General features: G+C 44.0%; 1 long non-coding RNA gene across 2 annotated transcripts in view; it reads right to left on the bottom strand.

The window, feature by feature from the left end:
- The window catches only part of LOC135228660 (uncharacterized), a 58001-nt gene that overhangs the window by 23012 nt on the left and 18909 nt on the right, over window positions 1–16080 (bottom strand). For both annotated transcript variants that reach the window (XR_010319424.1, XR_010319426.1), the window contains exon 2: window positions 14411–14477. This is a non-coding gene — a long non-coding RNA (uncharacterized LOC135228660). The remainder of the gene's footprint in view (window positions 1–14410; window positions 14478–16080) is intronic.

Below are 16080 nucleotides of genomic sequence, written 5' to 3'. Positions count from 1 at the left end.
AAAAGGATGGGATAGGAGCAGAAAGGACACATTGGCAGGTGCAATATCTCAGGCATCTGGGCGGCTGCCGGGAGAAGTAATTATGACAGTAATGACAATGGCTAGCCCTTGAGGAGTGCCATCTATGCTTTGGAGTAAGAGTGTCGGTGATTAAACAATGTACGTGGAGGGTGAAGGCAGAGGGCCTCCTTGGCAGCCTTGAGCCAGACTCTCGTTTGCCGCAGCAGAGAGTAGAAAAAGATGAGACTCAGGCTCAGGACTTAAATATAAGGGCATCAGAGCCGCAGAGAAGATTCAATTATGAACTTCAGCAAATTTGCTAAAAAAAAAAAAAAAAAATTTTTTTTTTTTTTTAGTGTCAGGGCCGTGGTTGGAAAGGAGTGGCGACCTAAGATTTGAGATGAGGAAAAAGGGGTCAGTGCACTCGAGAACCTCGAAAACCCCGATTTTGAATTCTCGGGGCCTGCAGAAGGGCCCTGCTCCTCCCTGTTGGCAGTTACTGCTCCTGTCTTGCTTGGACTCAACACAGAGGCCTCTGCCTTGAAAAACAACCTGCCCTTCACCGGTAAGCACTTATCTTCCACCTCCACTTCTGGCCGCCAGACCAGTAATTAGGCTAAGTAACAACATGGCCTGCTGGGGAAGTGCTGGGCCTGCTCAGAGGGGGGAAACTATGAGTCAAAGGAAGATAACCTGAATTCTAATCATAAGAAAAGACTAGACAAACTCAAACTGAGAGATACTCGAACAAATTAACTGGCCTGAACTCTTTAAAAATGACAAAGTCAAGAAAGACAAAGAAAGGCTGAGTAATTCTTCTACACTAAAAGAAACTAAAGAGGTATGACAAAATAAAAGCGATACATGGTCTTGGACTGGATTCTGAACCCAGAAGTATAGCTTTAAAAGACATTACTGGGACCATAAATAAAATTTGATTATAGACTGTGGGTTAGACAATGTATTAATGTTAAATTTCCTAATTTTGATAATTGTACTGTGATTATATAAAAGAATGTCTTTTTCATAGGAAATAAACACACACACACAAAAAATCACTTATTAATAAAGGAGAACAATGTCACCAACTGTTATGGATTGAATTATGTCTTCCAAAAAGATCTAAATCTTAAACCCTGGTATCTATGAACATGAACTTGTCTTTGAAGATGTTGTCAGTTAACATGAGATTAGACATGAGAGCAGACTGCAGTAGGGTATACTTGAATCCAATATGAGTGGTGTTCTCATAAAAAAGGAGAAAAGACAAAGAGACACACAGGAGATGGCCATGAGACAATGGAGACAGAGATTGTAAAAGGCAGAACTATGAACCGAGGAATGCCAAGGATTGCCAGGAGTCACCAGAAGCTGGGAGAGAAGCATTGGACAGATTCTTCCTCAGAGCCCTCAGAAGAAAATCAACATTGCTGATACCCTGATTCTAGACTTCTAGTTTCCAGAACTGAGACATGAATTTCTGTTCTTAGAAGCCAGCCAATATGTGGTAATCTGCTGTGGCAGCCCTAGAAAACTAATCCATCAACTTACTCTCAAATGTTCTTGATTTCTTAAGGGGGGGGGAATTATTTGTGTGTATATGTGTGTGTGGTAGAGAGAGAGAGAAAGCAAATGGGTCGGAGGTTAGGCAATGGGTAAATTTGGGTAAAGGGTATGGGAGAGATACCTGTACTGTTTTTGCAACTGTTTTATAAATTTGAAATTCTATCAAAATAAAAAGTTACCCTCTCCCCATAAAAATAAAAAAACTCAAGGATAGGTGACCAGGAGATGGAGAACAATGTTCCAACCAAAAGTCATGATTTCTTGCACAGCCCTGGACCTAAGCTAGTTTTCAGACCCATAATCCATTGCTTAAAGGAGAGACTGGAGCTCCATGAGGAAGGATTGCGTCATTCCATGGCGAAGGTATACAGTAATGATTCTTCAGTCATTTTCCACAGAGACTTACAGCATTTACTTAGCCAACAATAAACTGGGGGAAGGGGAATACGCTGACATTTTATGTTGGACCTAGGATCCAAATGACGCTTACGTCAGAGAAATTGAAACATCATGATGCATCCTCCTACCTCTGTTAGACTGGGGGCATATGGGGGACAGGTAATCAATGGAGTTCAGGTCCAGGTCTGGCTTAAAATGGAACTATGGACCTATCTTATGATCATTCCTCAGGTTCCTAAATGTATAATTAGAAGAGACGTATTTGATATATGGCAGAATGCTAATGTTGGTTTCTTGGCTTATATGGTAAGACCTATCAGGGGGAAAGACTGAGTGGAATCCTCTAAAATTGCTCTCATTCCCACAACAAGAGAGTATATCACAATATCCTATCCCAGGGGCAACAGCAGGATAGTGGCACCCTTAAAGACTTACAGGATATAGGAGTGGGGCTCCTCACCACATCCGCATTTAATCTACCAGTCTGGCCTCTATATAAACCGGTCTGGAGTATGACAGTGAACTACTGTGAATCAATCAAGCAATAGTCTAATTGCATCTGCTGTGCCAGAAGTGGCAGGACCCTGTGGAGAAATAACTGAGACGTGAACCTGGGTGGACCATAGTCAAAACTAAATTTATGGAAAATAATTGCAGAAAAATTTTTTTTGTTAATGTCAGCTTTTGGACCAAGATTCATACTTGCAAGGTATCTTCCATTTGTTGAGCACTTACCATAAGCCTGGCATGTTGCTAAAGTACTTTAGAAAGTACTTGTCTTAATTCTCAGAACAGTGTTATGAGGTGGGTACTACAAAATTCCTTTTACAACTGAAGCAAATGAGCCCTGGGAACATTAAGTAACTCGTCCATGGTTGTACCAGCAGTAAAAGTAAAGTTAAGATCTGAACCCAGGTCTGTGTGATCCCAAAGTTCTTCCTTCAAACCTCCATTGTCCACTTCCTATAGGTTAAGCTTTGAGACTGGGTGTAGTGTGGTGGGAAAAGCGTTAGGCTGTAGGTCAGAAGATCTGAACTGGAGTCTGGCTTAGCCCTCAGTTGCTTTCTGGCTTTGGGTGTGTCTCATCTCTCGGGCTTCTATTTCCTCATTTTACAGCATCACGTCCTCCTGTGCCCATGAGCAGCAGGAAACCATTGCTCCACAACACAGTCATCCTTCTTTTGTGGTTTCCTTCTTGCTCTTGTGCACTCATGCTATGATTCTGTGCTGCTGTCTTCTGTGGTCTTGTAGGCTCATGCTATGGCTGATTTAAGTAGGAGAAACCCCCTGGGAGGATTTGACTGGGCAATGGAATAAGCAATGTTGGGGTAGATTCTGCAGAGAGGGAGGAGGCTGAAGGGGAATCATAGCCCCCTAGAAGCAGTTCTCCTCCCAGCTCAGTTGGACCACGGCCCTTTGTCCCAGAATTGGGTGACTCAGCACTTGCAAGCAGAAAGCAGATCGAGGCAGAAACTGCCAGAGGAAACCAAACAATTCTTATTTACTAAACTGTCAAAATCCTACCACTGCAATTAAGGAGATAGGCAATTAACTGTGTCTTAATTACAGCAGCCACCACTTCCTCTGAATGCTGTAATTTACAGAGAGAATGGGGGGAAACTTTAAATTAATGTGTGTCTTTAAACAATGAAAAACACTGATGGAGCTGAAGAAAATTTTCAGCAGTGTTTGCTGAGGTACCTCCTGAAAAGAGGCATTGTTACCAAGACAGGACGCCATGATTTTCTTCTGCCTTGTTAGCGGGTTTTTTTGTTGCCCCATGGCTCCATTCTTAATAAATGCAGCATGATATTATTATATCATATTTTGTGTACAATGCAACTTACTGATTGCAATAGCGATATCATCTGTGAGACCCTCTGCAACTGTCATCTCGGTTTAAAAAAAAAAAAAATCAGCTTTAAAACAAATGAAAAAAAAAGTTTTAAACAATGAGTCCAGACTCCTGGGCAGAAAAACCAGCTCTTAAAATTCACGATTTTAAAAGTTAGTCAGATCTGTATCTGTGCAACCCCACTCTGTGTGGTAGGTTTTATGGTTGTACTTTACGTATGAGGAAGCCAAGGCTCAGATAGGTTATGAAACTTGCTCAGGGTCACAGAGCAGGCTATTTAGTGGCCAAGCTGATTTCAAACCCAAGTGTGACTTCAGAGTCTGCTCTTTTCCAGAAGACTAGTCGGCAATGTGGGGTCCAAGACACCACAGTGAGTGGCCCCAAATAGGAAAGGACAGAGCTGTGGCAAATTCAGGGTGAGTGGCACTTAGATGTCACAGGGCAGAAGGGAAGTGGGCCAGCAAACAGTTGGGCCTAGACCCAGCTGAAGTGGACAGCTATGCTTCAAGTCCTGGGTAGCCCCAGAGCATACTGCTAATAACATCAGGATTTCAAGCCAGGCTGACTAGTCTTCCAACACTTGTTCCTTCACTTCCTGGCCAGGTGACCTTGGGAAATGTCCTTATTCTCTCTGAGCTTCAATTTTTTTTCATCCGTATATTGGGGATATAGAAACTTGCACAATTGCTGTAAGGATATAAAGGGGTTGTTGTTGTTATTAGGTGCCGTCGAGTCAGTTCCGACTCATAGCAACCCTATGCACATCAAAATGAAACACTGCCCGGTCCTGAGCCATCCTTACAATTGTTGCTATCTTGAGCTTATTGTTGCAGCCACTGTGTCAATCCACCTCGTTGAGGGTCTTCCTCTTTTCCGCTGACCCTGTACTCTGCCAAGCATGATGCCCTTCTCTAGGGACTCATCCCTCCTGACAACATGTCCAAAGTATGTAAGACGCAGTCTCGCCATCCTTGCCTCTAAAGAGCATTCTGGCTGCACTTCTCCCAAGACAGATATGTTCATTCTTTTGGCAGTCCATGGTATATTCAATATGCTTCACCCACGCCACAATTCAGAGGCATCAATTCTTCTTCGGTCTTCCTTATTCATTGTCCAGCTTTCACATGCATATGATGCGACTGAAAATACCATGGCTTGGGTCAGGCGCACCTTAGTCTTCAAGGTGACATCTTTGCTCTTCAACACTTTGAAGAGGTCCTTTGCAGCAGATTTGCCCGATGCAATGCGTCTTTTGATTTCTTGACTGCTGCTTCCATGGCTGTTGATTGTGGATCCAAGTAAAATGAAATCCTTGACAACTTCAATCTTTTCTCCCATTATCGTGATGTTGTTCATTGGTCCAGTTGTGAGGATTTTTGTTTTCTTTATGTTGAGGTGCAATCCATACTGAAGGCTGTGGTCTTTAATCTTCATTAGTAAGTACTTCAAGACCTCTTCACTTTCAGCAAGCAAGGTTGTGTCATCTGCATAACACACGTTGTTAACGAGTCTTCCTCCAATCCCGACGCCCTGTTCATATAGTCCAGCTTCTCATATTATTTGCTCAGAATACAGATTGAATAGGTATGGTGAAAGGATACAACCTTGATGCACACCTTTCCTGACTTTAAACCAACCAGTATCCCCTTGTTCTGTCCGAACAACTGCCTCTTGATCTATGTAAAGGGTCCTCATAAGCATGATTAAGTGTTCTAGAATTCCCATTCTTGTCAATGTTATCCATAGTTTGTTATGATCCACACAGTCAAATGCCTTTACATAGTCATTGTGCCTGGGACAGCACCTGGCACATTGAAAGGATCCAGCAAATGTTGGCACGTCTCTCCTCTTCCTCAAAAGGGGACTGGTCAGGGTCTCAGGGGCAGAAGGGCATGGGGGTTGCTGAGGAGATGAACAGAAAAAAGAAAAAATCCAGGGGCCTGTTATGAGGACTGAAGTTCCTGGAAGTTGCAAATGGTTAACATGCTTGGCTGCTCACCAAAGAGTTGGCAGTTTGAGTCCAGCCAGAGCCAGCTTGGAACAAAGGCCTGGCTGGCAATGTACTTCCTAAAAATCAGCCATTGAAAGCCTTATGGAGCACAGTTCTATTCTGACAAGACTTGGGGCTCTGCTGTGGCAGCCTGCAGAGATTATAAACGCAGCTGATGGGAGTACTACGTGAGGGGTGTGGCTCTGAGCCTGCAAGACAGTTGTCTCAGTTATTTAGTGCTGCTATAACAGAAATACCAAAGGTGTGTGGCTTTAATAAACAGAAATTAATTTTCTCACTATTTTGGAGGCTACACATCCGAATTCAGGGCAAATTCGGCTCTAGGGGAAGGTTTTCTCTGTCTCTATTGGCTCTGGGGGAAGGTCCTTGTATCTTTAGCTTCTGTCCCTTGGCTTCTTGGTGATCTTCTTTTAATTTTATTGTGTTTTGGATGAAAATCTACAGTGCAAATTAGGTTTTCATTCAAAAATTTTATACACAAATTGTTTTGTGAAATTGGTTGCATTCCCTGCAAAGTGTCAGCACTCTCCCCCTTTCCCTTTCCACCGTGGGTTCTCAGTGTCCATTCATCCAGTTTTCCTGTCCCTTTCTGCCTTCTCATCTTTGCTTTTGGGCAGGTGTTGCCCATTTGGTCTCGAATGTTTGATTGAACTAAGAAACACATTCCCCATGTGTGTTACTGTTTGTCTTATGGACATGTCTAATCAGGAGTGGCTTCAGTTCTGAGTTAGCAGGGCGTCCAGGGGCCTTGGTGATCTTCATGAGGCGTAGCATCTGTTTTCCCATCTCTGCTTTCTTGCTTGCGTTTTTAATCTCTTTTATATCTCAAAAGAGATTAACATAAGACACATTCAAGCTAATACTGCCTCATTAACAAAACAAAGATAACCCATCCCCAAATGGGATTACAGCCACAGGTATAGAGGTTTGGATTTACAACACATATTTTGGGGGGACATAATTAAATCCATAACAACACCCCAACTTAAGTTCCTTTATTTGGGCAATCTCTTCTCTAGTCTGATTAAACTTTGAACTCTCTTTTTGAAAGATGTTAGAGTTTTTGATACAATACAAAAATTTAGAGATAAATATATGTATAAGTGAACTTGATGCCTGTAAATATCTTCATGAGAGAGTTGAATGTAAACTGAGAGTTCCCTGGTAACCTGTGTGATAGACAGGACCAGCCCAGGGAAGTGAAGCCTCCCTTCCATTTTGATCTCTAGCACGATACTGCCTTTCTTGCTCTCCTCTTCCCTCCTCCAGTCAGTCAGCATCCAGGAAAGAAGAAGATGTTAGTTGTCTTAGGCTGGGTTCTCTAGAGAAGCAAAACCAGTAAAGCATATAAATATATACACGTTGTTGTTGTTGAGTGCTGTCAAGTCGGTTCCAACTCATAGTGACCCTATGTACCACAGAACAAAACACTGCCTAGTCCTGCGCCATCCTCGCTATCGTTGTTATGTTTGAGCCCATTGTCGCAGCCACATGTCAATTCATCTCGTTGAGAGAAAGTCTTCCAGCCACTGTGTCAGTCCATCTCTCTGAGAGTCTTCCTCTTTTTTGCTGACCCTGTATTTATTAAGCATGATTTACCCAATGCAATGTGTCTTTTGATTTCTTGACTGCTGCTTCCATGGCTGTTGATTGTGGATCCAAGTAAAATGAAATCCTTGACAACTTCAGTCTTTTCTCCGTTTATCATGAGGTTGCTCATTGGTCCAGTTGTGAGGATTTTTGTTTTCTTTATGTGGAGGTGTAATCCATACTGAAGGCTGTGGTCTTTGATCTTCACTGGTAAGTGCTTCAAGTCCTCTTCACTTTCAGCAAGCAAGGTTGTGTCATCTGCATCACGCAGGTTGTTAATGAGTCTTCCTCCAATCCTCATGCCCCGTTCTTCTTCATGTAGTCCAGCTTCTTGGATTATTTGCTCAGCATACAGATTAAACAGGTATGGTGAAAGAATACAACCCTGATGCACACCTTTCCTGACTTTAAACCAATAAGTATCCCCTTGTTCTGTCTGAACAGCTGCCTCTTGATCTACGTAAAGGTTCCTCATGAGTACAATTAAGTGTTCTAGAATTCCCATTCTTCGCAGTGTTATCCATAGTTTGTTATGATCCACACAGTCAGTCGAATGCCTTTGCATAGTCAATAAAACACAGGTAAACATCCTGGTATTCTCTGCTTTCAGCCTGGATCCATCTGACATCAGCAATGATATCCCTGGTTCCACATCCTCTTCTGAAACCGGCCTGAATTTCTGGCAGTTCCCTGTCGATATACTGCTGCAGCCGTTTTTGAATGATCTTCAGCAAAATTTTGCTTGCGTGTGATATTAAGGATATTGTTCTATAATTTCCACATTCGGTTGGACCACCTTTCTTGGGAATAGGCATAAATATGGATCTCTTCCAGTCAGTTGGCCAGGAAGCTGTCTTCCATATTTCTTGGCATAGATGAGTGAGCACCTCCAGTACTGCATGTGTTTGTTGAAATATCTCAATTGATATTCCATCAATTCCTGGAGCCTTTTTTTTGTTTTGTTTTTCACCAATGCCTTCAGAGCAGCTTGGACTTCTTCCTTCAGTACCATCGGTTCCTGATCATATGCCACCTCTTGAAATGGTTGAATATCAACTAATTCTTTTCGGTATAATGACTCTGCGTATTCATTCCATCTTCTTTTGATACTTCCTGCTTCGTTTAACATTTTCCCCATGGAATCCTTCACTATTGCAACTGGAGGTTTGAATTTTTCTTCAGTTCTTTCAGCTTGAGAAATGCCGAGCGTGTTCTTCCTTGTGAATTTAAAAGTTAGAAAATGATTTACAGGCATTAAAGAAAAACAAAAGTGTTAAGTCTTCTCTAAGTCTTCTCTTCTTTAATCCCATTATGTCTCTCCTGCAGTGCTCTATAATCTTCTTTTTAAAAGCCTCTAAATTAATTAACAGTGATATAATTGAAACCCTTATTTTAGTGGTAGAACTCCATTAGCAGAATCCATTCCAGATGGTGCAACAGGGAGGCCTTCAGCAACTGAAGACATGGACCTCAAATGGCGAAGAAAGTTCACCTGGCTGAGACAGGTGTTCAAAGAGCCAGCCTTGTCTTTTCCTGCTGTTTCTCCTAAGGCTCCCATGCTGGCCATTTGATAATGAGAAAGCATCCACCAGAATCCTACCCTTTTCGTAGACAAGGAAACTTCAGCTGACTGACAGTCTTCTAACCTCCAGAGCCTGAGATCCACAGCTAATCACCAGGGCTCCCAGGACTGGGGTGTGGCAGAAGGTGTGTAGGTGCCCTGGGAGAGGTAAAGCTAGGGAACAGGCATGGCTCTCATCAGTCAGGCAGAAGAGTGGTGCTTGCCCAGGACTCCATGGCTTTACATATTTTCAGAGAGTCATAGTCTCACCTACAAGGAGCAGACGGTGCTTAGAAATGGCTGTTTTTGCTAACTGGCTTGCCTCTCTCCTTTCAGCACCATTTTTGGGTTAATCTCTGACTGCTGATTAAAGACCAAACTCCTCAGTCCAACGTCCGTGGTCCTCCACCCCCTGTCCCAGCTCTCCACAGACACGATGTTCCAAGCACACCCTGACTATTCGTAGTTCCCTGAACACATCGTAAACTGTGCTTCATTGCCTTTATTGCCCTAATCTAAGATGCCCTTTCTTTCATTTTCCAGTTGTTAAATTTCACTCATTCACTTAGTTAAAAAATTATTAAAAACTGGGAATGCAAACTAGAATAAAATGTGGACCTTACCCTGAAGGAGTTCAGAATCTAAAAAGGGAGACACACATAGATAAGTACGTTCTCACCGTCTGGCTAACTCTTCACTTTCCTCAAATCCCCTATTCTCCTGTCCTCTGGAAAGCGTTCAATGACCAGCAAAGGCTGGGTCATGTGCCATAGTTATCATGGTAACTGCCTGCTTTTCTCGTTTTTCTCCCTCATTGGGCTGTAAGCATTTTGAGGGAAGAGACATTCTTATTCACAGGATTCCCTCGGTGCTCGGGAAAGTGGTCCTTCAATACATGTTTGTTGAATAAATGGAGGAATGAATATGCTAGACTGGAGGAGAAGGGTGCTAGGAGAGCAAACAGAGGGCACGCTTATCCCAGGTGCGTGAACTGCACATGCGCAGGACCAGGACCCTAGCTAGCAGTACCCGCTCCACGGATGCTACATCTATCTTATCTGATAGAGTTAAGACATTTTGGCAAGAGTGAAAACTGTTTTAATTATTAAAGTAGATACCAAAACAAACAAAACAAAACAACAACACCAAAACAAACCCGTTGCTGTCGAGTCGATTCCAATTCATAGTGACACTGTAGGACAGAGTAGAACTGCCCCATAGGGTTTTCAAGAAGGCTGGTGGATTTGAGCTGCCGAAATTTTGGTTAGCAGCAGAGCCACCAGGGCTCTGTTAAAGTAGACAAAAAAAAAAAAAAAAAAGTAGATAGCTAGCAGTAAATAAACAGTTTCATGAAGGAGCAAACAGTAAATAACAATCAATAAATAGAAATCAGTGTTCACTCGTACATCACTGGGCAGAAGTGGCTTAGGTTTCAGCAGGTGCACTGAGGTTTAGGTGCTGGGTTCTCTTCCTCTTTGTGAGCAGAGCCCTGCACAGGGTTTCCCAAGCCTCTGCGGGCAGACAAGCCCTCCTTGGGAGGTAACCCCCCTCCCTGAAGGTAACCCCCCTGGGAGGTAAGCCTCCTTCCCTGTGCTTTGGACAGACACCCTGCACTTCAGGTGGAGTTCGTGCCCTGCTGGGCCCGCTCATGGGTGCCCAGGCCCCCTCGTTGTCTCTGCTGCTTCCGGTGCTGTCACAGCCCTGAGTGTGTTACAGTTCTGCTCAGCCCACTTCTCAGACCACTCTTCTGCCACTTCTCTATCAGCAGATGCCGGCTTCTGCTTTCTCCTGGCCTCTGCTGCTGTTTCTCCCAGCTGTGTCTCCTGCTGGGTTCAGGGTTTCTGCCGTTATGGGTGCCGGTCTCTTCTAAAGCAATTCCAATCTTTTATTACATGGGCTGACATCTCCATTCTGGGATAAGAATAGGGTGAGGTGGTGGGGAGTTCTTCAGCATAGAGCTTCCATGTGCCCAGGGTGTGTACTCACCCCTTTTCTGAGTAGAACTTCATACTCTCCCTCCTGGGAGGCTCCAATAAGCCACTGTCTTCCTAGGCTTTTATTGACCTTATCCCAGGCCTCCTGAGGCTTAGTCAGTATCGGGCCCCCAGGTGAACCCTCTCAGACAGGCTGGCCCTCACTCACTGGCCTCAGGTTTGGTCCTGCTCTCAGAAGCAGGACCAAAAGGCCAATTGTCCACTGCAAAGGGGTTCTATACCTCACATCAGGCCTGAAAGTAGGAAGAGATTTCCTAGGGAATGTCTAAGCTGAGTTTTGAAGTATAACGAAAAGTAAGAATAATTAGAGCAAGTATGACGAATCTTCTGCCACCACCAATGCTTTCTACATAAGATCAGAAACAAGGCCAGAATGTCATTTCTTACCACTTCTATTAAACATTGTAGGGAATGTCTTAGCCAGTACAGAGGAAGAAATAAAAGGTATACACACTGTGTCTTAGGCTGGGTTCTCTAGAGAAGTAAAACATGTATATATATATAGAGAGAGATTTATATCAAGGAAATGGCTTACATGGTTTTTAGAGACTGTATGTCCCAAGCCTGTAGGGCAGGACAGAAGATTCTCCTGATTCACACAGCCACAGAGGCTGGCAAACCCAAGATCAACAGGCTGGAGGGCAGGGCTGTTACAGACTTCTGCTGAGTCACGTAGCTGCGGGGGCTGGCAAATCCAAGATTGGTAAGCTGGACAGCAGGACTGCAGCAGGCTGTGAAGGCTGATGAATCTCAAGATTGGCAGGCAAGCTGCTAGCTCAAGTCCCAAGAACTGGAGGTCAGATGAACAGGAGCCAGCTGCAGAATCCAGAACAAGCAAAAACCCCAGCAAGGCAAGCAGGAAGGAACTAGGTGGAGGAGGCCTGAGAGATGAAGGATGAGGGGGTGGTAAGCCATCACAAGCCCCACCCCCACTGGTACCACTCAGCAGATTATAATGGGGGTGATCACATATCAGATTTCAACAAGGAACTGATCACAACATTGTATAACTGCCAAAACACTGAGAATCATTGCCCAGCCAAGCTGACACACAGGCTTAACCATCACACACTGCAAAGGAAGTAAAACTCTGATGGGAATGCCAAATGATACAGCCACTTTGGTAAATGGTATGGCAGTCCCTGGCTGGTGCAACCGATTAAGTGCTCAACTATTAGCCAAAGGTTGGCAGTTTGAACCCACACAGGAACATCTTGGGAGACAGGCCTGGTTATTTGTTTCCAAAAGGTCCCAGTCTTGAAAAACCTATGGAGCAGTTCTACTCTGCACACATGGGGTTACTATGAGTCAGAATCAACCTGATGGCAACTAAGAACAGTCTTAGGCAATCTTAGGGAGTCCCTGGGTGGCACAAACGGCTAAGCATGTGACAACTACTAACTGAAAGGTTGGCATTTGAACCTATTCAGGAGCACTTCAGAAGACAGGCCTGGCAATTCACTTCTGAAAGTTCTCAGCCTTGAAAACCCCCTGGATCACAGTTCTACTCTGCAAACACGGGGTCACCATGAGTCAGAACTGACTTGACAGTAACTACAACAGTACCAACATGGCGGTCTTAAACATAAACTTATGACCTTGCAGTTCCATTCTTAGGTATTTACTCAAGAGAAATGAAAACATATGTGCACACCCAGAAGTGTGTAAGGCCATTCATAGCAGCGCTATTCTTAGTAGCCAAACACCAAAAGCAACTCATGAATATCTATCAACTGGTGAATGGATTAATAATAAAGTGTGCTATATCCATACTATGGAATATCACTCAGCAATAGAAAGGAGTGAAAAATTAACACACACGACAAAATGGATGTATTTTAAGGACATTAGGGTAAGTGAAAGAAGTCAAACACAAAAGACTACATGCTGCATGATTTTTCTACAGGGACAGAAAGGAGAGCAGTGGCCGCCTGAGGGTGGGGTGACGGCATCTGCTAAGTGACACAGGGAAGTATTTTAAAGTGAGGAAATAGTGGTGTATTTTAATAATGGTGGCTCTTTGTTACATGGTATATGCAATTGTTAAAGTTAAACCTGTACATTTAAATGGGTGATTTTTTAAATATATAAAGCCTTATTCTTTTTTTACGTAGGTGTTTTTTGTTTTTGTTTTTTAAGTGATTGAATAAGACGTTGGCTGCAACAGACCTGGTTTGACTTAGAAACTGTGGACAGGGGGAAATTTTCTTAAGCTCTCAAGGCTTGGTTTCCACTCTATAAAACGGAGATAATAGTATCTGTTTTACAGAATGATTATGACAACTAGGTGGGCTAATTAATGTGCCTGCTACCAAATAAATGCTCATTGCAGATAGGGCATGATGCGAACTGCAGTGGGGAGGGGAGGCGTGGGAGGTAGGGAGCGTATTCCCGGCAGAGCAGGCAGCGTGTGCTGACACAGAGGGGCAAGCAAGCACAGCCTGTCTGGGCAACAGCAAGTCGTTCAGCCCAGCAGGAACAGAGAGGGGGAAAATTAGGGAAATGAGGACAAACAGCAGCCAGTGGGCAGATCTTTGAAGGCTTCTGTCGAACACATTAGTAAGTTTAGATCTGATCTTAAAGGCCCTGGAGAGTTATTAAAGTGCTAGTACTAGGTCCCTGGGTGGTGCACGCAGTTTGCACATGACTACTAACCTATTTTACTAACCTAAAGGTTGGCAGTTCAAACCCAGCCAGTGGTTCCACGGGAGAAAGACCTGGTGATCTGTTTTCATAAAGATTACAGACAAGAAGACCCTACGGAGCAGTTCTACTCTGCGACATGCGGGGCTGCCATGAGTTCAAATCAACTTGATGGCAAAAAAAAAAAAGTTGCCGTTGAGTCCATTCCAACTCATAGCAACCATATAGGATGGAGCAGAACTGCCCCGTAAAGTTTCCAAGGAGTGCCTGGTGGCTTCGAACTGCCGACCTAATGTTTAGCAGCTATAGCACTTAACCACTATGCACCAGGGTACTGTGTAGTGCTTAACTGTGTTCTGAGTCAGGCTGTATGGATTTGTATCCTGGTTTTGTCACTTACTAGCTGTGAGACCTTGGAAAGTTCCTTCAATACTCAGTGGCTTCCTTACCTGTAAAAAGGAATTAACTTCACAGGCTCGTTATGAGCATTAATTGAGCAATGTGTTTTCCACTGTCCCTGGCACATAGTAAGCACTCAATCAATGTAATTAGGCTTGTATGTTAGGGTGTGGAAAGTGGTTTGTAGGGAGCTGGAATCAGGGAGATCTGTGAAAAAACGGTTTCGTTATGTAAGGGAGGATTGAAGGCACCCTGAGCTAGAGCACTGCTAATGAAGACAGAAAGGAGACAGACTGGAAAAATATTCGGGAGGTGGAATCCACACAACTTGGGGGCTGATTGATGGGCATGAGGGAGAGAAAGGAATCCAGGATAAAGACTCCCCTACTCACCCAGTTTGCTGGTTTGAGGGGGTGGTGCCATTTGTCTAGAGACCTCCAGTTCCCATATCAACGCCTCCTGGAAGGAGATTATTATACTTGCTTGTGAAGAAAACACATTTCCCCACTCCACCCCAAAGCACCCCAACAAGTCCACGTTACATCGGATTGTTCATCTTCAGAGGTAGTAGGGGAATCAGGGAGTCTGGAATAAGCAGTGGTGATGTTGGGCACTGAGAAAAGGAAAAGTGATGACCTTTAAGATGCAAATAAAGGATTGCCTTCACCATGAAAGGAAGCTTACTTCATCTTACTGTATCTCCTGTTTCCCTTTGGGACTCTGGGAAATACTGATACACAATTGCAGTGCAATGAAGTACTTAATGGGGCCCTTCTAGCTATAGTCTTTGTAACTCTTACAAAGACTGGGAGGGACTATGCAAATGAGGTGCTTGCAGCCCACCAAGGGGATTGGATAGCTTGCTAATAATGTAAATAAGAAGCATGGCACCCTTGTGAGGATGGGATCATACAAATAAGGCGTATGGAATCCTAACAAGTGGATTAGTCAGTTTTGCTGTCCTTCTAAGCTTGAAGGGAGACACGGAGAGAGAGAGAGAGGGGAGTTATAACACAGAAGGGAGCGAGAGATGGCCGTGCAGCAGTAGCAAGAGCAATAGCGGTACTAGATGGCTGCTGTGGGCCTTGCTGACCCACAGAGCTAAGACCATAGTACTTATCCAAGAAGGTCCCCAGTAAGGCCCCAGGAGGGTCCAGTGGCAGAGGCTGAGAAGAAACTGTCGTGATCGAGCTATTCGTGTTACTTCCCGATCCTGAGTTGTACCCCATCACTTCCCTAACGAACCACTTAACTGTAAGTACAGTTAGTGAGTTCTGTGAGACGTTGCCGAGAATTACTGAACCCAAAGACAGGAGGGAGAGTGCTGAGGGGCGGGGGAGTAGTTGATGTTAGAGATGATGGAGTGGTACAGCGGTTTGGAAAAGTTGGAAATTTGGGACATCTTTAACCTGTGCCTCATAAAGGAGCCAGTTTTCTGCTGATCCTTCTAAAAGAAATTATTCATTTAACAATCTGGACGAAAAATGCCCCTGGAAAAGTGCAAGGGGATGTTACTATAACACAAAATGAAAGTTAAAAGTCTGCCGCTTATCTTTGTTGTTAGCTGCAATCGAGATGGCCACTCGTTCTGCGTCATCCCCATGATTGGTAGGGAACTGGACCATTGTGACCCACGGGGTTTTCATTGGCTGATTTTTAGAAGTGGATCACCAGGTTCTTCTTCCTAGTGCATCTTAGTCTGGAAGCCCCACTGAAACCTGTTCAGCATCACAGCAACACGCCAGCCACCACCGACAGATGGACAGTGGCTGTGCGTGACATGCATTGGTCTGGAATTGGACCCAAGTCTCCTGCATGGGGGATGAAAATTCTGCCACTGAACCCCCACTGCCCCCTTATCTTAGATGAGAAGAAAAGAATAGAGAAGATGCTAGCTCTTTGTGGCCACGTATGCCTCCACAAGGCATCACAGCAAAGATTTGACGTTCAAGTGCACTGTGGCTTTCTGTGAAGGAATTGACTCATGTATGTTACATAAACAAGTTATATATAATATTCTATCATATTTGGATTACATTATATTTTGTTGTTTGCTTGGCCT

This window comes from Loxodonta africana, chromosome 25 (genome assembly GCF_030014295.1).
Source record: "Loxodonta africana isolate mLoxAfr1 chromosome 25, mLoxAfr1.hap2, whole genome shotgun sequence".
Lineage (NCBI taxonomy): Eukaryota > Metazoa > Chordata > Mammalia > Proboscidea > Elephantidae > Loxodonta > Loxodonta africana.
The sequence above is the reverse complement of the archived record's forward strand: the minus strand, read 5'-3'. Positions and strand labels throughout refer to the sequence as shown.